Source organism: Equus caballus, chromosome 16 (assembly GCF_041296265.1).
Source record: "Equus caballus isolate H_3958 breed thoroughbred chromosome 16, TB-T2T, whole genome shotgun sequence".
In the NCBI taxonomy this organism is placed as follows: domain Eukaryota; kingdom Metazoa; phylum Chordata; class Mammalia; order Perissodactyla; family Equidae; genus Equus; species Equus caballus.
In genome coordinates, this window is record NC_091699.1 from 63,001,217 (window position 1) to 63,024,353 (window position 23,137).

Genomic DNA, 23,137 nt, shown 5'->3' on the forward strand with positions numbered 1-23,137 from the left:
CTGGCCCGGTGGTGCAGCGGTTAAGTTCACATGTTCTGCTTCTCGGCGGTCTGGGGTTCACTGGTTCGGATCCCGGGTGCAGACATGACACTGCTTGGCAAAAGCCATGCTGTGGTAGGCATCTCACGTATTAACATAGAGGAAGATGGGCATGGATGTTAGTTCAGGGCCACTCTTCCTCAGCAAAAAGAGGAGGATTGGCAGTAGTTAGCTCAGGGCTATTCTTCCTCAAAAAAAAAACCAAAAACGGCACAAAGCTCACCGTTCTTACAATGAATCAGCCACCTTTCTTGAATAAATGCTTCTTGGATTCTTATAAATCTTTGATTTATATCCAGCATTCTGAAGAAGATTTTTACAATTTTTGCCAGTGTTCTCATTACTTTTATGGAGCAGTGGATTTTTGGAGGCCCTGATTTTGCTATTCCTACTGACATCACTCCACTACCTAGATAAAAGTTCTACATTATCCATCTTTCCTAGTAGTTATGTGTGACTGTGTGACTGAGTTTTGGACAATGAGTTATAAAAAGTGTTGTGTGGCAGCTTCTGGGGAAACCAGCTCAAAAGACAGCTGTCATGGGCCGTTTGCTCCCTTCTTGTTTCCTTCCTCCAATCTGCTACGTGGAATGTGAATGTAAGGGCTGGAGGTCTGGCAGCTACCTTGGACCATGAAAATGAGGTTCATATCCTACGAATCGTGGAGTGGAGAGTTATAAATAGATGGGTTGTGATAACTCTGGAGCCACCAAACCATACAAGCTCTGAACAGCCTGTCTTGAGACATCACATATTAGAGAAATATTTTTCATCTTATTTACTGTTATCTTTAATATTTTCCCCCTTGGCAGCTGAAATTAATTTTGATTCATACAGTACTTATCACTGGATTGTATGAGTATTAGTAATTTTTACCTTTTAAAAATATTTTTTGTATTTTCTGTTTTTTCATAATTAGCATTTATTACTTTTTTAGTCAGAAAAAAGCTATTTACACATAAATAAGTATATGGTGATATTAATGTATATACTAAAACATACATATATGTATTTAACATATAAGCAAATATATAGATATAAAAATACATCTATGTCATATTTGTATGTATATTTATACATATTTATTCACACAGACATATACATACACACATACATTTCCATCTTTTTATGTTTTGGAGAGTTGAAAACTGTCTTCTGTTACCTGGTCATATATCAGATGGATGCATTTCCAAAACAACTGGAACACAACCACAACCAGTCAATCAAGCAAATCAGGAATTCAATCCTCAGGCTCTGTTTCAGTTGCTGAGGGGGGGCGGGGGAGGTAAAGATGAGTTAGAGCTGGGGGTGGAGATCACAGTGTGAGGGAGATGGGGCTAGATGGAGGCTGGGGACAGACACGCTAGTCAAATAAGGAGCACTGACACACATCAGCAAAGCAAGATCTGGAACACCCCCCGACACATCCATTTTTTTTTTTTTATTGAGTTATTGATAGGTTACAATCTTGTGAAATTTCAATTGTACATTAATGTTTGTCAGTCATGTTGTAGGTGCACCACTTCACCCTTTGTGCCCACCCCCCACCCCACCTTTCCCCTGGTATCCACTAAACTGTTCTTGGTCCATAGTTTTAAATTCCTCATATGAGTGGAGTCATACACAGATTATCTTTCTCTTGCTGGCTTATTTCACTTAACATAATTCTCTCAAGGTCCATCCATGTTATTGCAAATGGAATGATTTTGTTCTGTTTTGCAGCTGAGTAGTATTCCATTGTATATATGTACCACATCTTCTTTATCCATTCGTCTGTTGCTGGACACTTAGGTTGCTTCCACGTCTTGGCTATTGTAAACAGTGCTGCAATAAACATTGGGGTGCGCAGGACTTTTGGGATTGCTGACTTCAGGCTCTTTGGATAAATACCCAGTAGTGGGATGGCTGGATCGTATGGTAGTTCTATTTTTAGTTTTCTGAGGAATCTCCATACTGTTTTCCATAGTGGCTGTACCAGTTTGCATTCCCACCAGCAGCCAACACATCCATTTTTTAGGGGGAGACAACCCACGAAGATCCAGGGACTCTAATGTTATTTCAATAGTGTTCTACCACACTGTTTACCAGAGAGTTTTACCATAGTGTTTTCATCATAGTGTTTTTTCCTGTCTTCTCTGACTACTACATAATTACAACCAGGTTAGCCAGTTCTCCACCCAGAACCATTAGGGAGGAGGCAGCCTGGAGTTATCTTGGAAAAGAAAGAAACACATGATTCAAGCTAGATGACTGCCACAGTTGCCTCTGGGTAAAATATAAGAGAATATGATTTAGATGAGATTAGAAACAAAAGACCAGAATAAGCACTTCTTTAATCTCTCATGAGAATGAGAATTTGGAGCCTTTCTCTGGAACTTTCTATCTGGTAATAGAATGGCCACATCTTCCATGTTCTCTTTTCCTAGTATTTTGTTTTTATCAGCTATATATACACAAATTTTAAAAATAAAATAATAGTAAAACGTTCAAAATCACCCCTCCTTCCCCTTCGATCCTACTCTCTAGAAGAAACTGCATTCAAGACTTTTATTTATTTATTCTTTTATTGGTTGCATATTTTGAAATAGCCTTCTTGTTATGTTAATATTTGATTTATCAAATTTAGACATTGTTTATAGTTTCCTGAATCAGTCAGTTTCAAGTCAGAAAAATAAAACCATCATCAGATAATTAATAGAGAAAATATAATACAGCTATAAAGTGGTTGGAACTGTAGTTCTCAATTAGGGGTGGGTGATTTTGTGCCCCAGGGAACATTTGGCAATGTTCCGACAATGTCAGGAGACATTTTGTTGGCACAACTGGGTGGAGGCTGATAATAACTAGTGGGTAGAGTCTGTCTGTGGATGCTGTTAAGCATCTTATAATACACAGGACAACACCCACAACAAAGATCAGCCCAAATGGCAATAGTATTAAGGCTGAGAAACCTTGGATTAGAAACCTAGAAGGATAACCAGGGGAAGAGGAGGCAACCCTGAGATTGCAAGAATTGCAAGAAGCCACTATTACCTCCAGGGCCAGCAGGTCAGTGGGAGAAGGTGGTGTTAACAGAGGCCATCAGAGGAAGCAACAACCCAGATAGGCTGGCTTGGCAGCAGCAGGGAATGTTTGGAGGAAGCTGAAGCCATAGAGGAGAAGCAGCTACTACCAGAGAAGTGGCCCAAGGCAGACAGTGTGGGAAGGAGAACTATCCCGGCTTCTCCTGGACTCCCACCCTCCAATCTCCCGGCACTTCCATTGGCTGAACTCAGCCAGAAGCCAGTCATCAAGGTCTGGGAAGCACAGCTTACAGGAGTAGCCCTGTGCAATAGCAGCCCAAGAGGGGAAAGGCAGGGTATGAATTTGAGAGCAAATAAGCAAATATCCAGCATAACTTACCATTATGGAAGATGAGGATCAAACTCTATTTAATGGCCGCTTCCCATACTGCCCTCCTCCATAGGTGTATATATATATATAGTTCTCACAAATTTTACTTAAAGTTGTATTATACTTAGATCATTGAGAATGTAGAAATATTGTTTACTCATATTATTACTATTGTTAATCATATGCGACGAGTAATGTTTATTCATTTTGTAAATGTTGTTAATCATAGTTACATTTCCTTTCTTGTACAACTTTTCATTTTTATTGGAGTTAAAATAGCCTCTTTTTTCTTTTTGCTTAGTTTTCTATGCACATATCATGAATTAGTCCCGAATTTCTCATTAGGTCTATAAGGCTTCTTTAAGTATTGTTTTTAATGCATTTCTTCAAACGCATTAGAAAGTCTACTTATTTCTTTCCTTTTTTTTTCAGTGATCTCCTTCCTGTAACCCTCTCTCCTTTAGCCTCTGTCCTTTGAATAGACCCATAAGTCTCCACGTCTTTTTCTTTTAAAGAAACTTTACATCTTCTTAGTCTGTCTGTTAGTATCTTTCTGTTAATTACATTATTTTCCCCAATGAGACACACAATAAATAGTCAATCCCTTTCATCTGAGCTGTCCCAGAATTAGTGGAAGTCCCAGGATGCTTGTGCCGGTCTACAGACAGGAAGCCCTGGACTTAATAAGTGAAATCCAAGTACCTTTCCTTTACATTGTGGTTGTAGTAGAGGCTGCCGGTGCCCTGCCCTGATCCCCAGGTATTGTAAGTGTTGCTGCTAACAGCTCAAACTTACACCCTTCTCCAGAGAACTGTTCTTGGCCAATGGGAGCCACCTCACTGGGAAATGCCTAGGAGGCTATATTTCCCCTCAAGTGCATCATTGTGCACTGAATGACTGACCGATAAAAGGATACAAAATCTGAGCCCCTTTGTTTCAAAGGGGACAAATCTGTGGTGTCATTCACACTCCAGAACTTCCCATGGGATCAGGCTGAAGTTAGACTTCAACTGAAACTTCATCTTTGTTTCGCCTCTTCCCCTGCTCTATCCCGCTTCCCTTCCCTTCTGAAAGCACATTGGCACTGTGTCTCTCATATGAGAATCCCTGCCTCCATCTCTGCTTCCGGGAACACAACCTAAGACAGTGGTGAACATTAGACACTTTTTGACTTTCTAGCATTCATTCTTCCAGGGAGGGGATTGACTCCCTGCCACTCCATTGTGGACGGTCTTGACGTGACTGTAAATCTGGGAAGCTGAAGAGGTTTGGGGAGGCTCCTTCCAGTAGACCTCTCCTTTCACCGCCTTGTACAGCAGGCCCGGGCATGCGACCTAGACTCAGCCAATTTGACGTTCTCTCCTGGGATTATGAATCTTGAGTGAGTAATACAAAGATAGAATGGCTCATTGAAGTTCGTTGACCTCATCACAGGCTCCTGCTAGCCTATTTCTCCTTCTCAGCCTTTCTGTGCTTCCTGCCTCTTAGCTTCCAAAGCCTTGCTTCCAACCCCTTTCCAAACTACCTGGTAGGCTTTTGTGAGAGCTCCAAATCCTTCCAATAATTTCCCTTTTGTATAAGGTCTCTCACTTGGGTTCTCTTGCTTTTATCCAAAAGAATCCTAAGTGATAACAGTTATCTTACTTTCTTTTGTCTAAGACCAGCATGAAAAAAGATCTGGGACCGGTCACTAATTCAGAAGAGGGTAGACACAGGGCTTCCGAGCTTGGCGAGTAAGAGCCTACCTGGACAGCTCTCCTTGCTGCAGCGGGGAGGTATGAGTTTGCAAAGCATCTCTCAAATGGGTAAATTTTTCTTTGATCTTATGCTGAATTAGTTTCTTCTCTTACAAAGCCCGTGTCTGGCTTTCAGCCTCAAAACGATACATCTCAATCTGAAATCTCCTCTCAGCTGGCATTTTTCCTTTTCTTGTATGTCAATGGATTTTTTTCTGTTTCTTTTCTTTTATGTTCATGCAACAATCCTGAAAATAGAGTGATTCAACTGCGTGAAGACAGCTGTACTTCCAAATAAAAATATCTTCTGGAGGAAAAGAGTCTTTCTTATAAGTAGAATTGTCCCCCAAAATTGTTCAGTTTTCAGATTATAGGGAAGGAAATGAGCTCAACGGAAAAACCGAAATAGACACACATGATTCCAGAGGAATCTAAAGACAACGCTCAGATCTGAGTTACCAGGCAACTCTCTCTCCAAGGATGCCATCATTCTGATTTTATAGAATAATCAGGTGCCGGAATTTCTGACTCAAGAGATCTTGGGATAATAATGAATTCATCTTTTATGATTTTAAAAAACTATAAGAAGAAACTTCTCTCTTGCCTGGCACACACTTCACTACTTTTTCTTTCACAGTTTCTTTGTTGTGCGTCTTTAAAGCAAACAGATCTTCACTTGTTTGGGATGTTTTTGTTGGATCCTGCTGAGAGTGGGGATAGATGGAAGACCACTCAAGACACTGCTTTTTAGCTGCTTCGGAATCTGATCTGATGGTTATTAAGAAGTTTTATCTACAAGGAACAAAGGGAAAATTGCACATAAACATCATCTAAAACAACAGTCATGGGACATTCAGCCTCATGCCTGAAAACAGGGTAAACAAATTGGATACAGAGCTGGACAAAGACAAAGGCACATAAAAGAGTGTTTTCATCAATATCTGAAAAAAAAACATCCTTGCAGTAACAGTCGTCTGTTCAGGCACTTGTGTACAAAATCTCAGAATAGAGTTTTAGTAAAAATTGTGTGCTAATTTTCCATTTTCTTTTTGTCTGTACCATGATATGTTACCTTTTATTCATTTGCTCATTAGTGAAAGCCTAATTTGTGCGAGAGTCTCTGCTAGACATGAGTCCACGCCAGTGCAAGAGTCTGCAGTCCCAGCCTCCAAGATGCTTACCCTCCAGAGATGGAAAGAGACATGTCGACAGCTCTTGACCAATGATATAGGACTGAAAATAGTAGGATCTACTGTTTGTGCCATTACAGGGGGGCCCACTACCTAAGGCTTTTTGAAGTTATTAAATATATTATTTATAGTGTGAGCTTGTTGTATTTTATTAGTCAGGGTTCTTGGCTGCTAACAGTGCAAGCTAACTAAACAGAGAAGGAACGTAGGAGAAGGATGTCAGGGGAATCAAGTCTGTATGACCAGGCATGGAAAAGGTGCAGCCTAAGGGGCTCCAAGGGGCTGGGCATCAGGAACCCCAGCAGAGTCCACACTCCAGAAGAGTGTGGTCAGCAAGCCACTGCTGCCTGCAAGGAAGGACCTCCAAATCATCTGCGCCTCCAGGTGTCACTCCTCCAAACTCAAACTCTAGGAGAGAGCACCCCGTCGATCCACGATGCTCAGGCACTCTGCCTGTGTTGGGGCTGACAAGGGAGGATCTGGGCCCTTTGGGAAGCTGCCACTATTTTCCACCAACACCACATGTGTGGGGGATTCCCTCCAATAAAGATCAGCGAATAGGAAAGTAAGATTAGATTCTCGAAACAAAGAAAAAAAGCTAAGTGTCCACTATATGTATTGTTTACCTTTGAATCTCAAAATCTAGGCACAGTCTAGACACATGAAGACAATTCTTAATGTTATTAGGGAAGAAGTCATCTATGGAAGATTGGAGGTGAGATCATGTACCTCAAACCTTTTATTTTATATTTAAGGAAACTAATGCTTTAGAGGACTGTGACTTTCTGGTGTCATCCAGCTAGTTCTCCGGGTTCTCAGGTCTTCAGACTCAGACTGGAGCTACACCACTAGCTTTTCTGGGTCTCCAGCTTGTGGACAGCAGATGATGGTACATCTCAGTCTCCATAATCATGTGAACCATCTCCTCATAATAAATTTCTAACTTACGAGATCAAAATTTATATATATATAATCATATATACATATGATTCTGATATCTCCTATTGATTCTGTTTCTTTGGAGAACCCTGATACAACACCCTTGCTTGGCTTCATCTCCTTCCCTGTTCTGCTTCATCTGCTTTCTTAATGTCCTTCTCCGGGAACATTTCCTTAATAAATCACTTCCACATGAATACACATCTCAGAGTCTGCTTCTAGGACACCTGAACTTCTAGGAAAATTCCCTACAGCCCCGCCTCTCCAAGGCCACCCTGGCTGCTCCCGTAGGATGCCCTGCATCTCCCTATGATCTAGTAACTATGAGGTTAATGCTTGATGAGGGGTCCTCCTGCACCCTGTTCCCGGGCTACAACCAGCATTTTCTCTGAATACTCAGTGCCTGGATCATAGAAGTTGTTAAACATTTTGAATATCAACCCTGAACCTATTTAAGTATTAGGGCTTATATAATACAGAAACTAACTAGAGTGTCTGCTCCATTCACAAAGTCTCCCAGTTTCTGGGAAGACTGAAATATACAGGGACAGGTCTGCTTGGCCATGTTTGAACATGTGAGCCTGCCCTTCCAGCCGTGGTTGATTGGACCAGGGATAGATACCTTACCCCAGGTGAGTCAATCAGGTTCTCTCCCTAGAAACCTGAAACTTGAGCTGAGGGACACAGTGGTTGGTATTTATTGGGGCTGAGTCATCATAATGGCGTCACTGGCCAAAGGTAAGATCCATGAACAACTGGTCCTGCCCTCTCCAGGGCCTGGATGTGTAACTCTTCCAGTAGTAGCCTTCCAATAAATTCCCAGTTTTGCTTACATTTGCTAGAGTAGCTTTCTGTTTCTTGTAACAAGAAGACTCAACTAATATCCTATATTAACATCTGGAATGAGCAGTCCTTGATGGTCTTGTTCACAGCCTCCAGCACCTAGCATAGTGCCTGGCATGGATCAGGCTATCCTAATAAATATTTGCTGCCTCAATAAACAGCTCTCTATAGGAAAGAGAAGAGCACCTTACATATATATATATATATGATGTGGGTCAATATAGAGGCTTGAAAATGGGGAAATTTCATCAACTTGAGTATGTGTAGGGTCTTTGGAGGAAAAGCAATTTAAATTCCTTTTGCTTTTCTTCATATTTTTTCTTCATCAAAGTTTCCTCCCAACTAATTAGCCTATCTCATGACCTATCTTTGCTGCCTAAATGTAAAATTTTAATATGCTAATTAGTGTTAAATAGCTTTAAGGTAAAAATTTAAGAGGTCTCTGAGATACACATCAGGTTAGTGAACACATATTCACAGCTAGTGAAGTAAACCATTTGGGCACCATCTCTGATTTCCCCAAATCACTATTCAGCCTTACATCACTTATTTCCTTTCTGTCTTAACAACTCTGTATTGTACACTTCCCACTGCTCAATTTTAATTTCGAGAATTAAAAATTGTAGCAACTGCAGGTTAGGAATTTTACCTAAATGAAGAGAAAATGACTGCGCTCAAGATACAGTCTTCTTCTTTTTTTTTCAGGAAGATTAACCCTGAGCTAACATCTGCTGCCAATCCTCCTCTTTTTTGCTGAGGAAGACTGGCCCTGAGCTAATCCATGCCCATCTTCCTCTACTTTATATGTGGAACGCCTACCACAGCATGATTTGACAAGTGGTGCAAATGTCCACACCTGGGATCCGAACCGGCGAACCCTGGACCACTGAAGTGGAACATGTGAACTTAACCACTGTGCTACCAGGCTGGCCCCAAAATACAGTCTTTTTTATACTGCTAAAATGAACTAGTCCTATAAGTAAGGAGAAATAAATTTCAGGATATATGTTCATGAATTCATCATACATGCTAGGGCCAGCCTGGTGGCGCAGTGATTAAGTGCGCACATTCCACTTTGGCGGCCTGGGGTTCGCTGATTTGGATCCCGGGTGCAGACATGGCAGTGCTTGGCAAGCCATGCTGTGGTAGGCTTCTCACATTTAAAGTAGAGGAAGATGGGCACGGATGTTAGCTCCGGGCCAGTCTTCCTCAGCAAAAAGAGGAGGATTGGCAGCAGATGTTAGCTCAGGGCTAATCTTCCTCAAAAAAAAAAAAAAAAAATCATACATGCTGTTGCTCTTATCTCTTCTCAAGCATCTTGAGAGAGAAAGCCAGAAATTTCACCTCCAGAAATCAGGTCATTGCCATTATCATAGAAAATCAGGCCAGCAGAAGGGTGTTCTCAACCACAAAGCAACTGGTTTTGCTGCTGGTGGCTTCTGTTGAATCATCAGTAAAAGTTAGACAACATGTGGGTGTAAACTGCAACAGTCAAAACAGACAGAAACCCAGAGAAAAAAAGTTGGGTGTTTCTTTCTCCTATTTATCAGCAGAGCAGTCTGTAGTTATTCTGAAGTGATTTGAAAGGTCAAGCAAACAGAATAAGTCCTTTAAAAGATTTGCAGGTATTGCTGCTTAATTAGGGAGCCTGGGAAAGCCAGAGACTTAGTAACGGGACACGTGGAACCAAAGAAAATGCTTTTGTATGTGTAGGAGAAAATGGACTAGAACCCACAAGAACTGTGGAGTGCTTTTATTTTTTGCCATTTGAGCAGCATCTGCGACAAAGGTGTCACATGAACTTAATAATAGAAAACAGTATATAAAAGACACCTTAACATCTGAGGGTGTGACAGTAATGAGAAAGAGGCCTCCTCTGTCCAATTCCAAAGCATTACCTCATTTTGCCCTAGGGTGGCTCCAATGTACCCATGAGAGCAGAAAAACCATCTGCACGCTGGGAGCACACCCACTAACGCTGCTGTTTATTAACTTTGGGCCTGTGAAAACCAAGCCAAGTCCTCACCTTGAATGTGGAAAAGCTGAAGACAGCAGGCTCTTGCTTAAGTCTCTTGATTCCATCTCGCAACAGCGAGCACCATTTACTGAGGGCCTATATGTGCTAAGCACAATGCTAGTCCGTCACACACACTGTGTCACAAAATCTCCCGGACAATTCAGCCAGACAGGTATTACCTCCACCTTCTTTTTTGCAAATGAGGAAACTGAGTCTCACAGAGGTTAAATGACTTGCCCAAGACCACCCAGTGGACCGGGAACGAAGATTAGAACACAGCTCGATCTGACCCCAAAGCCCAGGCTCTTCCCTCCAAGGAAATGCCTGGAAAAACTGAGCGTTGTTTGCTGCCCCTCAGAGCTGCAGGAAGACGTCCACAGCCTGGCCCTCACCTTCCCTGCTACTGAGTTGTATATCCTTGCTGAGTGTGGTCTCCAAATCAGCAGCATCAGCATCAGCATCTCCTAGGAATGTCTCACACATGCAGAAACTTAGGCTCCATCCCAGACCTACTGCGGGAGAATCTGCTCTCTGAACTTGGAGAACTGATAACCTTCCTCACTGGTACATTTGTTACAGGGCTTTAGTAAAGTGTTAATTATCCTGTGGCAGAGAGAAACTGAGAATTTGTTTCTGTGCCCTTAATGAAATCTTTGACTTTTAAAGGGGTATCACTTCTACTGACCCCTTGCCAGAACAGAAAGCTCCATCAAACAAGTAGAGGGAAGAAGCGAGGAAAGCATTTTAAAAGGTTTTGCTGATAAGGCTGGCCAGCTGCATTTACTGGCACCTGGGTAGTACAAGGTAATGCTAAATATTAACACCTAAGAAGATTATAGAAGATTGCAGGAGGAGGATTCTCATTGGGTTAAAGGTCATTTACTCATAAATCTCTTTGGTTCAAATGAGACTCAGACAGTCCTTGGGGAGGGGCGTCTTAGCAGAAGCGACAAGGCAGGATGCGAGGAGAAAGGGCACTGTTCTAGTGGCTTCCTGTGGGATGTGAGTTCTGTTTCTCCAGCTTAGCTGGTGACCAGTTATGGGGACGAGGCTTAAAGGATTTCGCTTCTAAAGAGGAAGGGGGATGACCAGGGGAAGGGATTTTTGTGGCTCCAGGTTTTTTAATAGAATAAGCAGTTACTAGGCAGAGGAAATTAGTCAATAAAAGAGAAAAGAAGAGAAAGAGAAAACTTAAAGTAGAGACAAGAGGTTGGTAAATAGAAGAAAGTAATTCAAGATGGGTAAGAAAGAAAGAAGAAATTCTTTACTCCTGGAGCCATACAATAATATCCATTTCTTTTTTTACTGGGACCATACAATAATATCCTTTTTTTTTTTTTTTTCGCTGAGATCACCTCTTTCTGAGATTTAAATACCATTGGCTCCAACTTCTGGTTCCTTGGAAGATTAAAAAGGCTTCTCAAAGATTTCTTCAGGCTCCCAGGAGCTTGTGTTCTCATGGTTCCTTCAGCTTTACAGTTTGCACATCTTTCTAATGCTCAAGTCCCTTCTATGAAACCCCATGCAGTGTTGCCCCTAGTACAATATATGTTTATCTATTCAATGTACAGGGTGATTCTGGTTGTGAGGAACCATATCCTAATTGTTTTATAGATAAGGAAGGAAATGGTGGCTCGGAGAAGTTAGGAAAGTAGGCTGAGGAAATAGAGCAAGCAAGCCGAGGAGCCGGAATTTGAATTCATATCCATCCGATTCAGTGGTAGGCTCCCGTGTTGAGGGACCCCAGTGACTCAAGCCTCCTGATGTTCCTGCCCTGTGTGTCCCTTCCCCAGGAAACTAGTCTGGGCCTGTGACTTGCTTTAGCTGACAGAATGCAGTCAGAGTTCCAGGCCTAAGCTCCTGGGAGTCCTGAGCGGCTACGCAAGAAGGCTGACTCGCTTGATGGAGAGATCCATGTGGAGAGGGAAAGGCTCTGAGACCACACGGAGGAGAAGCCAGGTACCCAGACACACAGTCTCAGTTGAACTATTCCCATCAATGCCCAGCCTTTCCAGTGATCCTGGCTGAGGCCTCAGACATGATGGACATTATGCCCCAGCAGACACCACACAGAGCAGAGATGATGGGGCTGTGCCTTGTTCAAATTCCTGACCCGTAGAATTGTGAAAAATGATAAAAATGGTGGTTAAGTCACTACGTTTTAGGTAGCAATAGGTAACCAAGCCACACACTTGGCTGAGGAGAAAGAGAGAGTGATGAACTCATGAAGACCTTGAACAAGAGAGAAAGAGAGGAGAGGGAAGAGTGAGTTAGACGCAGTTGGCTGGGGTGGAGAGTGGAGAAGACAAAGGGCATAACTATGCCGACCTCTGATTGGGGGAAACAAGAAGTAACAGCATCCCTACGTCAAATCCCTACGTCAAATCCCTTTGCCAGGCAGCATTTCTGCCCCAGAGCAAATCCTCACAAAGAATTAAGGCAAGGAAAATGAAAAGGTAAGATACAGAACCATCAATTTTGAATGATTTGAACAAGATGGTAATAGACCAAAATGTTTATTATGCGGACCGAGGCTGCCCCAGAGGGAGAAGCCCAAGGCGTCCTGGCCTACACACCAATCTTTATCATCCTCCAGAAAGTATAGAACATCCTGACCTGATTCAACCTGATTCGTATCCAAAGTCATCCCAAGTTATCCAACCACCTGCCTGCACTGATACCGTTTTTTTTTTAAAGATTTTATTTTTCTCCTTTTTCTCCCCAAAGCCCCCCGGTACATAGTTGTATATTTCGCTGTGGGTCCTTCTAGGCATGTGGGGTGCTGCCTCAGCGTGGTCTAATGAGCAGTGCCATGCCCACACCCAGGATTCGAACCAACGAAACACTGGGCCGCCTGCAGCGGAGCGCGCGAACTTAACCACTCGGCCACGGGGCCAGCCCTGCACTGATACCATTTTAATGACTTGATCTTTCCTTTGTCTTGTAAAGAAATAACTGACATACCCATGCCTTATAAATTTAGCTCTACCTTCAACCCATTGCAGCTCTTCACTGCCCGTGGGTCCTGTCCCCATACTATTCTCTGAATAAAGGAGCACTACTACCAGACCTTGAGAGTCTGAGAAATCTTTCTTCCAACTCCTCGGCTCGCCGAGGCTGCATCATTTACAGTGACTATCTCTGGGTGGTGGGATTACAAATAACGCTTCATTTGTTTTTATCCTCTTCTAGTTTTTTTCATATTTTCTACAATGATATTTTAAATTTAATTTAAAAACATTTTAACATCAAAGAAATAAAAGTACATGCATTTTAAAGATTCACATACATGCAAGTGCCACAGAAAAGCATTAACTCTCGTCCTCTCCTTCCTCTCCCCATCTCGCACCCCACAGGCAACTCCTTTAACTATGTCTAGTTTTAGTTCTTTGAGCAGATAAGTAAGCATCTCTAAATAAGTCACTTATACTTCTGTTACTCAGTTTATGATCCTGAGGCATCTATCGGTTCCCTGCTACAAAAATCTTATTATTTTATTCATCAAATGCATTGAACACATACTATGCACAGGCACCATTCAGGTACTGGTGACAGGGTAGAGAATAGTAAAGAGAAGGTTCCTGCCCTTTTAGAGTACATAGTCTAGTCGGGAGGTGGCTTATGAAAAGCAAAGAGATAAATAAAATAATACCCAGTAATAAAAAATGCTATGGAGAAAACCACAAAGGGTATAGGACAGTATGACTGAGTATATTTTTCAAAAATTGGCTGGAACTATCTCTCCAATCCAGCACGCTCACTCAGACTCTTGCCAGTCACCTATCAAGAGGTAGAGTTCATTTTCCCTACCCTTGAATCTGGGTGGATTTATGACTTAACTTGTAGTTAATAGAACGTGGCAAAAGCAATGCTGGGTGATTTCCAAGGTTAGGTCATACAAGGTGATGAAGCTTCACTTGTTTGCTGGAATACTCTCTTAAAACTTGGAGCTGCCATGGAAGCAGTCCAACTGCCCTGAAGATGCCACTTTGTGAGGAAGCTCTAACTAGCTCACAGAGGTGCCCAGCCAGCCCTCAAGAGCTCCAGCTCCACCCTGTTCCCCTCCGATCACCATCTAACAGCTGAGACCTGAATGGTGAGAGAGAGCCAGGCTTGCAAACATCTGGAGGTGAAGCTGTCCAGGTAGAGGAAACAGCAAGTAAAAAAGACCCGAGTTAGGAATGAGATTCACATCAAAAGACAAGTACAAGAAGTTTCACAGTAACTTCATTCACAATAGCCCCAAACTGGAAACAGCCCAGAAATCTATCAGCAGAAAAATGGATAAACTCTGATATAGTCATGCAATGGAATACCACGCTGCTGTAAAAAGAATGAACAACTGATACATGCAGCAACATAAAATAAATCTCACCTTGAATGAACAAATACAAACACAAGAGTACGTACTCTATGATTTCATGTATTTGAAGTTCAAGTACAGGCAAAACAGGTCAATCATGACAGAAGTCAGAAGAGAGGTTGCTTCTGGGAGGAGGTAGATTGACTGGGTAGGAACATGAGGGAAGTTTTTGGAGTGCTGGCAACGTTCTACATCTCAGTCCGGGTGATGGTTGCCCTGGTGTATGCACGTGTAAACATTCATAGAGCTGTTCACTTAAGACGAGTACACTTCATGCACATTATTGCATGTATTTTATACCTCAATTTAGAAAAATCAACTTCTCATGCTAGAGGAACAGAAAGTAGGCGGTGTTCATTTAGCTCAGCTTTTCTACTTCCTCCTCTGCACTGGTTACCTTTGCAACGTTAAATAATACTTAAACCTCTGTGTTTTGTTCCATCAACTTCTGACAATAGTTCTTGATTTCACCAACTAAAATGAACATATTAGTGCTGCTACACTTACTTCCGTTTCTTTTGCAGCCCCTCTTTTACCTTCTGGGTTTTTATAGCTGTCCTTTACATTTTTTAGACTTATAATAGTTACATTCTTTTCTGTAACCATAACAAAGTCTTCTGGGTTTTGCTTTAAGTTATTCCTAAATGCTGATATCCAAGAAGCAGAGTTTATGTTATGATGATGATGTAAATATTGTTCTTGGTTGAGTCAAGTAGGATGATAGAGATACATTTCCTTAACAAGAGGGTCAATATGATGACCTGAAGAAGAATATTCTTTGCATCTATGTCAAATAAATTCTCTCTTATTTCTGTATCAGTTAGCTATTGCTGCATAACAAATCACTCCTAAACTTAGTCATTTAAGACAACAATGATTTATCATTTCTTGTGAATCTATAGGTCAGCTGACTGGTTCTGCTGATCCAGCTGGGCTTTACTGATCTTTGATGGACTCACTCCCATGTCTGTGTTTGGTTGCCGGATTCAGCTGAGGCTTGTTTGGTCTAGAATTGTCTTGGCTTGGACGACTTTCCTGTACGTGTTCCTCAGAGACTTCTAACAGGCTAACCTGTGTTTGTTCTCATCATGGTGGCAGGCCTTCAAGAGAGAAAGCAGAAACATACAAACACCTTTTCATGTTTCCCTCTTGCATCAAGTTTGCTACTGTGCTATTAGCTAATTCAAGTCCTATGGCCAAGCACAGAGTTGGTAGGGAGGCTACCAAAAGTATGGACACAGCATAGGCATTAATTGAGCCATTAATGCAATCAGTCTACTACACTTACATTATCACTTCCTCAACCTCATGCCGCATTTTTCTTTGCTTCATACTTCTTGTACACTTATTTTCTAGTGTTTCTAATTGGTCCTTTTTTGCTGTTGAAAGAAAAGATATGCTTTTTTTTTGCTACATAACTAATATCATTTAGCTTCTTATTCTTTTTTCCTTTTGTTTGAAATTTATTCCACGCTTCTTAAAACCATTCTTGTGGGAGCTGACTAAACTTTGGACTTAATGTGAACTGGTTGTGTTTATGCTGCTTAAAGAGCTGATATCCTAGAGCTCCTTTTCATAGCACTCCTTGAGGAGTTCTACTGTTTCCTATATACATCTTCCTTCTGCAGAAAGGATACCTGGGAGGCAAAATTTCTGAGCCCTTTCATGTCTGATGATAAGTGTGATGCCATTATAATGCTTGTTCCTTCATGAGTAGCCTCTTGTTTCTTACCCTCCTATGAAGCTTTTAGGGTTTTCTCTTAATTCATGATGTTCTGAACTTTCGCTTCTAGACTGGGGTATTTTTTAAAACATACCAGGCAATCAGAAGGCTCTTTCAAACTAAGGACTTGTCTTTGTAGGAAATGTTGTTCCCCATTTCTCTCTCTCGCTCTCTCTCTCTTTTTTTTTTTTTTTTGGTGTGGAAGATTTGCTCTGAGCTTTCATCTGTTGCCAATCTTCCTCTTTTTTTGCTTGAGGAAGGTTAGCCCTGAGCTAACATTTGTGCCAGACTTCCTCTATTTTGTATGTGGTCACTGCCACAGCAGGGCTTGATGAGTGGTCTAGGTCCATGCCTGGGATTTGAACCCAGGACCTCAGGCTGCTGAAGTGGAATGCACTGGACTTAACCACTATGCCAAGGGGCCAGCCCTCTCTATTTCTTTGATAATTTCCTTTTTTTGGTTTCCACTTTCTCTCTTCACCAACCTCCTTTATTTAGATGTTGAACTTCCTGGAGTGGTTTCCTTTGTTCATTATCTCTTCTAGCTCCGTTTCTTTGATTTTGTTCTGTTTCCTGGAAGATTTCCTTTTTTTTTTTAACTCTCTATTGAATTTTTCATATCTGCCGTTACACTTCCAAAAGCTTTTCTTGTGCTCTTGACTTTTTTTCCTCATAGTATTCTGTTCTTGTTTTATAAATGTAATAGCTTCTCAAATCTCTTTGAGGTCATTTGAGGTTTTGTTTGTTTGTTTGTTTGTTTATTTAATTGTGTTTCCTTCTGTTCTCTGATTTATCTCTATTTCCTCTGGAGTTAATTGTTCCTTTGATTGGTCTTTTTCATGCTTCAAATTTTCTTAATATTTTTGATAGTCCTTTGTTAACTGTACATACCTAAGAATAAGAGACAGGATAGACTTTTTTTTTTTTTAAGATTTTATCTTTTTTCCTTCTTCTCCCCTACACTCCCAGGTACATAGTTGTGTATTCTTAGTTGTGAGTCCTTCTAGTTGTGGTATGTGGGATGCTGACTCAGCGTGGCTTGATGAGCAGTGCCATGTCCATGCCCAGGATTCAAACTGACGAAACCCTGGGCCGCCTGCAGTGGAGCGCGCGAACTCAACCACTCAGCCACTGGGCCGGCCCCAGGATAGACTTTTTAAGGTAGTTGATGTTGATTTCCTCTGCTGGTGTGTGTATTGGTCTCTTTCTCTTGGTCTCTCCCCGAACTGAGAGTTCTGTTTAGGTGGGCAGGGCTTATTTATTGTCAGGCTTTGCTTTAGAGTGAACAAGAAGGGAGTAGGCCTTGAGGCTATAAGATACCAATATTCCAGAATGGGAAAGGCTTCGTTCCAGGAGCCCTCATTATCTCCAGGCAGTTTATGCAGTTTCTTCCACCGTAGGTTGTTAACAGTATGGTTCCCCATGAGTCACACCTCCTTGTGTCCATGTCCCTTTAGCTCCTCTGTCAAAAGATGAAGTCTATTAAATGTGGTCTCGCCTTGTAACTTGCTTTGACTAATTGAAGTAGCAGAAGTGGTATTATACAAGTTCTGGAGCCTAGGTCTCAAGAGGCCTTGCAACTTTCACCTTCCTTCTCTTGGAATGTTCCCATCACAACGTAAGGAAGCTTGAGCTAGACTACTGAATGATGAGAGACCATGTGGAGAGGGTGCCAAATGACAGACAGTACTAATAAGAGCCATCTTAGATCCTCCAGACCCAATGGAGCTGCCAGTTGACTGCAGCTTCATAAGTGACTCCAGGTGAGAGCCCAGTCAACCGGCAAAATCATGAGAAATAGTAAATGATTGTTATTTTAAGCTACTAAAATCTGGAGTGGTTTGTTATGCAGCCATGATAATGGATGTGAAGCTTTTAAAATTTTGTTTTTGTTTTTTTCTGGATTGCCTTTGTTCTGCATGTGTGAGGTAGATACAAAGTGGAGATCTAACTGGTTCCATTATCCTGAAAAGAGAAATTCAACTAATGCCCATCTTCCTGTCCTTCTCATTCCAGGCCTCTACACTAGACATCTCTAAGCCTTGAATCTCCTTGGCAAGGCAGAGACTGCAGGTTACCTGACCCGACAGCCATTCTCTTCTCCCCATTTAGTAACACAACTCTGATTTTTAGCAATGCATCCAGCTAAGACAATAATTTCTAAGTCTCTCTTACATGAGGAGAAGAAGTTCTAGACAATGGGCTCTAAGTGGAAGAGCTCTGTGAGATTTCCAGACAGACTGCTTAAATGGAATTGACTACTATAAACAGTCCCTTTTTGCTCTTTTGCTTTTTCTTCTTCCTGCTGCCTGGAATGTGGATGTAATGGTGGGAGCTCTAGTTGCCACCTTGGACCATGAGATGACTTTGAGGATGAAAGCTAGGCACAAAGGACAGTAGGCTTGAAAGGGGAGACTGAATCTCTGATGGCACAGTAGAGTTGCCCTTTCAGCTTTGCACTGCCTACCTCCAGATTTCTTGTACTTGAGAGAGGAATAAGCATCCCTTTTGTTTAAACTACCGTTTTATGTAGTTTAGCGTTTTGTGTCTCTGAACCCTTTTTTTTGTATCTGACCCTAATCCTAATTAACATAATTTGGCTTCTGCCTGTCAGCCTGGGATTCTCCCCAACTGAAGGTATCAACTGTGTTTATCTTAGGTTGCTTCCCTCTTTCTACTTCATCTCTAGAAGTTCCACTAGGTTTTAAAGGATCTTCCATGTCTCATCTTAATATGTTCGATCTTTTTGGAAATACAGAATACAGTTATGGTAATGGTTTTAATATTTTTGTCTGCTAATTTTAACATCTGTATCAATTTGTGTCTACTCCAGAACTGAAGTTGCTCATATCAGGGTTTCCTAGAATTAATTCTCAAAAGGCTACATTGTCTTAGGTTGAGCTCCCCTAGAAGCAGACCCTGATGCAAAAATTTGACTTGAGGGTGATGCCAGAAGAACTGGTAGGGGAGTAGGATAGTTAGACAGGGAAGGAAAGAGAACCGATACAGGGTGTGTTAATGAGCAGGTGACTGCTGTGGACATCTGGGACCCTCTCCCACTGGGGACCTCTGTGAGATGATATAGAACAAAGATGCCCTACCTGAGGGGCAAGGAAACAGGGATATTTAAACATCAACTCCCATGGGCCATTGGATTGAGGGTTGCTCCAGAAGATATCTTCCTGCACTTCTAGCCTGTCTGTCCAAATGGGCCTGAGCAAGACTCCTGCAGCCAGACAAAGCCCTCAGGCAAAACTTCTCAGGTGCTTGCAGTAGGAAGTTGTCGGCATATCTGGGAATGGTGCGTACTCTAGGAATTGAGCAGGACTCTGACAACGTCTGCAGTATACATCATACCTGGAGTTCAAGTCTTCATCCAACAAACAAGGAAAGAACTAGCTGCCCTCATGAAAGTGCTTTGCCTTTCCCAGTGTGGCTTTCTTTGATTCAGCCTGACTCAATGGATTGTGTTGCTTCTGGTTTATTTTTGCTCCTAGGCACTCTACCAAACCTCGTGGTTCTTCCAAATGTAGGACGGGATATTTTATCCTATTATGTGTAGTCAACTGATGGGGAAGAAGGTTCTCTTTCAGGCTCCTGAGCACCAGAAAAGCACAGCCTCTCTTCTGGCTGAGAAGCCAGCCGTCTGGCCATTCTATCTTTTGTATCATGATGTAATTTAATTTCTAAAAACAACCCAAGTCTGGAGTCTGATGGCCTGGCCAAGTCTAGTCCATTTGTGCTGCTCTCATAGAGGCTTGTCAAGGGCTTACATGTGTGCCAGGAGAAGGGGTAGATAATTGCCAAAGACTGCAAGTGACTTAACATCTTTGAGACTCAGTTTCCTTATCTGAAAAACAACAAAGAAGTTGTGGGAGGAGGTTGTCTGTAGAGTTTCTGCAAGCTTGAGAACCCTGATCCTGTATGCTGGCAGACCTGGCCTTAACTCCACAGTCAAGGAGAGTCATCTCTGTATGTCACAGATTTCCACTGGGGACTGCTGCTAGGAGGCAGCCCTTTAACTCTGTCCCCAGACTTTTGGCCTCATTCCCTTTTGACTCTGTAATCCCATACCTGTGAGTCACCTCGATGAAATGCCCAGAGGTCCAGCAGTCAGCACAAAGGTGTTCACCACAAATTCATAGAAGAATAGCCAGTTTATGCCACATCCAGATAATGGAATAGGATTCAGATGACAGAAACATTTTGAAGAATTGTCAATGACATACAGAATCACACAGACCATGACATGCTATGTGAAAAACAGGACACAAAACCATATATGGAGAAGGATTCCAACTGGTTCCAATATATGATTATATTATAAAATATCTGAATTTTATTTATACATTTATAAATTTATTTATTTTGTTTATATATTTATAAGAGATCAGAAAATAGAATTATAGTTGATTTTTCCCTTCTTTACCTTTTTCTGAGTTTTCTACAATTACCAAAAATATGTATTATTTTTTTCTTCTTCTTCCCAAAGCCCCCCAGTACATAGTTGTATATTCTAGTTGTAGGCCCTTCTGGTTGTGCTATTTGGGATGCCACCTCAGCATGGCCTGATGAGCGGTGCCACATCGGCACCCAGGATCCAAATCAGCAAAACCCTGGGCCACCGAAGCAGAGTGTATAAACTTAACCTCTCAGTCACGGGGCTGGCCCCTGTATTATTTTTATAAACAAAGAGAAAACAAAAATGTTCTTTCTTTTCAGAAGAAGAATTAAAACAGTACATATTTGGGCCTTCTCATTTGTCTGTAAATGCCCTAATATGAGCACCAGGCACTATGCTAGACGTCCTTTACTCACTGGATTTAATTGTCACGACCATCACAGGTATCTAACACTGTTACCTGCATTGTCTAGGTATGGATGATGGAGTCTGAGCCCCTGCTTTTTCCTGTGTCTTGCAAATGCTGCTGTCTCAGTTTTCAGCCAAGTGTCAATGGCGTCATCCTCTGTTCACATCGTGCTGACTCTACAAGGAGAGGGTGACCTCATTTACTCTGAGTACAGTTGGAGAAGGGGGAATTGCAAATGGGGAAGTCTTCAATTCCAATTTGCTTTTGTTTCACAGCCAATAGCTCAGCTGGATTTTCTGCTACTCTATTTAAAGGCAAACAGAACTTGCAAGGCAAAATTGGTCTTTCAAAAGACCAAACTGTATATTTTAAAGTGAGGAACACATGGCTCATTCATGAGTCTGACTCCAACTCTTGTAGCAGATGCTTTCAGTGCCCCACCCATATGCCCTTTGCCTTCCTGGATGACTTCCTATGTCTCTCTGAGGACATTCTCTGAACTTGGAGGGTGGAGGTTGTTGAGTCCCCTCTAGGGCAGGCCAGGAGTGTCAGATAGTTAATGCCCCAGAAACAACCCTCAATCTTTGAGGGATGGGAGTTGGTGTATAAATACCCCAACTCTCTCACCCCTCAGTGGGACAGTTTTGAGGCCCGTTCCAGCACTCTCTCAAAAAGTCCTCAGCAGGTTAAGCCCCAGTTGCCCACAACAGAAACTTGCTGATTAGCATTCACTGGTTTCTCCACTCTTCCTTTCTCCCTAACCCACTCCCTCACTGTGGTCACAAATAAACTACCTGCACCAAAATCCTTCCCTCAGGTTCTGCTTTGGGGGAATCCAAACTAAAAGAACCTCACTCCTTGTGTACCTGACAATGCTCTGGGCCATTTGGAACAAAAGACATTGCCTTGATTCCCCCAAAACCAAGGTGAAATTAGGGATGTTAAGTTCATCTACTGCATAGGCCATAAAGCAGGAGGGTGCTCTAAATTCCAATGGTTTGAAACTCTCTAAGTTGGATATGTTTAGCACCAGTTAAAACCCTTGGTGCCAGTAAGCAATGAATTGCTTCCTGTTACTATAAAGAAAGAACTTATTCTGGACATTGGTTGCAAAAGAAAACACAGAACTCACTTTATTTCCCTAAAGCGTTGAAGACATTTCCCCCAAGGCCAGCAAGAGCTTTCAAATTATTGTGCCCTAAAACTAACATTCCCACTCCTGACTCTTGAATGGGTTATAAAAACTGAAATGGTGGGTTATTTTCATCCACCTTCAGAGCAGCTGCTCAGGAACTCTGAATGTCGGAAGGGATTATGCAATGACTTGTTGCTGTCTTTGACTTGGCAAAGCAAATCACTGTGGTGTGATGGGCTTTCAAGGTAATGCAATAGGCCATCTAAGGATCCATGCAAGGGGTGAAGAGTGAAGAGAACATTAGAAAGTCTGGATCATTCGAAGGGCCAGCTTACCTTCTTGCTTACCTTGCGAGCCTCCTGCACTGTGGCACCAGGCTCAGGAGGGCCCTGATCCTCTCTGCGTGGTTCTCCCTCTGAATTTCCCCACACTACCCCTGGAACCGACCACTGACCTAGAGTTAACCACTGAGCTAGAGTTCACTGCTGACCTAAAGTCGACCACTGATAGGTATTTGGAGAACACACAGCCTTTCGAATTGTCTACTCATATGGAGTCAAACACTCCCAGATTCGTGGAAAAAGCCACAGTTGATTACAATTCAATTTACACAGAGAGCTTTTCAAGTGAAGATTACACAGATGTCACTGGTGTTTATTACGACTGGAGCACCAGGCCAGCCAGCACCTCCACGGGAAGTGACGAGACCTTCTCAGTACTCGTTTAAAATGAAGGAATTTCTCCCTTAGCTGTGACCATCACTCTGCTACGCACCATTTTCTTCTTCTTTTGCGAGGAAGATTGGCCCTGAGCTAACATCTGTGCCAATCTTCCTCTATCTTATGTGGGATGCTGCCACAGCGTGGTTTGATGAGCAGTGCTAGGTCTGTGCCCAGGATCCAAACCTGCGAACCTGAGCTGCTGAAGCAGAGTGTGCAAACTTAACCA

At 42.2% G+C, this 23,137-nt stretch overlaps 1 long non-coding RNA gene across 1 annotated transcript; it reads left to right on the plus strand.

The window, feature by feature from the left end:
- Positions 1 to 2,959: 2,959 nt before the first annotated feature.
- On the plus strand, positions 2,960 to 6,494 carry LOC138918065 (uncharacterized). The gene is made up of 3 exons (XR_011426998.1): positions 2,960 to 3,087; positions 5,092 to 5,207; positions 5,427 to 6,494. It is a non-coding gene; the product is annotated as an uncharacterized lncRNA (long non-coding RNA).
- The last annotated feature ends 16,643 nt before the right edge of the window (positions 6,495 to 23,137 follow it).